Source organism: Petaurus breviceps, unplaced genomic scaffold (genome assembly GCF_028583685.1).
Source record: "Petaurus breviceps papuanus isolate PSGF00001 unplaced genomic scaffold, PetGlider_PUasm1.0 90823, whole genome shotgun sequence".
Lineage (NCBI taxonomy): Eukaryota > Metazoa > Chordata > Mammalia > Diprotodontia > Petauridae > Petaurus > Petaurus breviceps.
This window is the reverse complement of record NW_027187352.1, coordinates 6175224-6177441: the sequence shown is the minus strand read 5'-3', so window position 1 is coordinate 6177441 and position 2218 is coordinate 6175224. Positions and strand designations below refer to the sequence as shown.

General features: G+C 46.5%; 1 protein-coding gene and 1 long non-coding RNA gene across 6 annotated transcripts in view; one reads left to right on the top strand and one right to left on the bottom strand.

The window, feature by feature from the left end:
* Positions 1-2218, bottom strand: part of LOC138148285 (uncharacterized) — a 24828-nt gene that overhangs the window by 17282 nt on the left and 5328 nt on the right. For 3 of the 5 annotated variants that reach the window (XR_011165005.1, XR_011165004.1, XR_011165003.1), the window contains 2 exons: positions 1185-2030; positions 315-377 (listed from right to left, as the gene is read on the bottom strand). This is a non-coding gene — a long non-coding RNA (uncharacterized lncRNA). The remainder of the gene's footprint in view (positions 1-314; positions 378-1184; positions 2031-2218) is intronic. The other 2 variants (XR_011165007.1, XR_011165006.1) reach the window with 1 other exon arrangement.
* The window catches only part of WNT11 (Wnt family member 11), a 61847-nt gene continuing 61423 nt past the window's right edge, over positions 1795-2218 (top strand). The window contains exon 1 of the mRNA XM_069070880.1: positions 1795-1927. The gene's annotated coding sequence lies outside the window, so the exon portion shown is untranslated. The remainder of the gene's footprint in view (positions 1928-2218) is intronic.

The window sequence follows — 2218 nt, the reverse complement described above, 5'->3', positions numbered from 1 at the left end:
TCTCTCTCTCTCTCTCTCTCTCTCTCTCTCTCTCTCTCTTTCTCTCTGTCTCTCTGTCTCTCTCTCTCTGTCTCTCTCTGTCCCTGTCTCTCATCAGGGAAACAGTCCTTTTCTCTTGGTTCCACAGTGCAAGAGACAGAGAAATGGATTCGATTAAGTTAGCCACTTTGCAAGCTTGTGATGATGGGTCTGTTTTCTTCTCAGTAAAATGAAGGAAACAATACTTGAACGACTTGTATCTCCAGGCAGTTGTGAGGAAAGTTTTTAGAAAGAGCCTTGGAGCTGAAGTCAGGAAAGCAGAGTTCAAATCTTACCTCAGACATTTATTAGCTGTGTGACCGGCCAAACACAAGCTCTCTCAGCCTTTGTTTCCTTATCTGCAAAATGAGGATAATGATAGTACAGGATTGTTGTGAAGATCAAATGAGCTAATATAAGTAAATTATTTTATTAAACTTAATTTATTAGCCTTAAAGCACTACATAAATGCTAGCTGCTATTGCTATGACTACGACTACTACTACTACTTCTACTACTACTTCTACTACTACTACTACTACTACTACTACTACTACTACTACTACTACTACTACTACTACTACTACTACTACTGGAATACCTATGGAAATGTAAGCCATTAGTAGGAATAATGACAAGCAGCACTAAGCCAGCGTCCTAGCCTGAGGCCGGCTCCCACTTGCTCGGTTTTCTACGCTGAGGAAGGGGGTGCAAAGAAAGATTCCTTGGGCTCTTTCCCCAGCCCATCCAGGGACCCAGACGGGGTGCGAGGCACCGAGAAGAGTCTAAAGAAGCACCCACCCACGCTGTCAGATCCCAGACTTTCGCCTCCGCGTCTGAATTTATCCACGACTGAAGCATAGGGGGAGCCATTGGAGCAGAGACTTAGGCCCACAGAGAGGAGAGCTTGTTGGATTCGTGCTTTAAAATGTCGTTGGGATTTTGTTGTGAGCAAACAGAACCCACCGCCCCAAGTCCGTTTCCGTGCCAGAGACAGCGGGAGGCTGGATCAGCGGCACACAGCATATCTCTTCATTTTCGTTGGTCACTTCATGTCCTTGGTGTTTCCTAGATTTAATGGCCCAAGGGACCCCAGAGGCCATCTGGTCCAGCCCCTTCATTTTACAGATGAAGAGATTGAAGCTTAGAGAGGCTTCGTGACTTACCTGAGGTCACACAGGTTGCAAAAGCCACAGAAGCAAGCCAGTACTTCTGATCCAAACACACGGCTTTTAAATCAGAGGCGGATTTGAACACAGGTCTCCTTGACCACTCTATAGACGGTACCCACCAGGGAAATTGCGCGGGACTTCTCAGTCTTATATTTTACTCCCTCCCTCATAGTCTTCGATCACCTTACGGCTTGCCTTTCCTCGAACACAATACTCCATCTCCCGACTCCCCTTACCTGGAGTGCTCACTATCTCCTCACTCTCCTAGCTTCCTCTAAGGCTCAATTCAGATTCCACTTTCTCGGGGTGGGTGGGGCTTTGGCGATGTCCCCCCCCCCACCCCTTCCTCCCGTAGCTACTTCTTTCTGAGACTACCATTCATACACTCAGTATTTTTCTTGAATATACATCATTATGTGCATGCTATCTGTCTCTATTGAATATGAGTTTTTTAAGGTTAGGGACCATTTTTGGTTTTGGTTTGGTTTGCCTTTTATTGTATTCTTGGAGCTTAGGACGGGGCGGGACACGAAATAAGCGCTCAATGAATGCTTATTGACTTAACTGCCTGACTTAGAGACAGGAAACTGTAGATTCAGAACCTGGTTTTGACAATAACTAGAAGCACGGTCCTGGGCAAACTACTGTTCATCAGTTTACTCTTCTGTAAAATAGGAAGATGATAATTAGGCTACCTACCTCAGCGGATTGTGAGGGAAACACCAGGGTGACCTTGGGTAAGTCACTTTCTTCGCTCTCCCCTCAGCGCCCCCTTCTCACCCTGAGGGATTTGGACTATGTCATCTAGAAGTTTTTTTCCAGGTTTAAAATTTTCTGATTCTATGAAAAGTTAAAGCGCTCTATGAATTGTATTATGAGATTTGTGCTAATTATTGCCGCTCCTCTCCCCACTACACACACTCCCTTTCTCCCCCTACCTCACCACCCCCCCCCCCCCCCCCCCCCCCCCCCCCCCCCCCCTTGGATCTCCTTTCGTTTTCAGGCTTCGGGCTCTTCCTCCAGGCAAA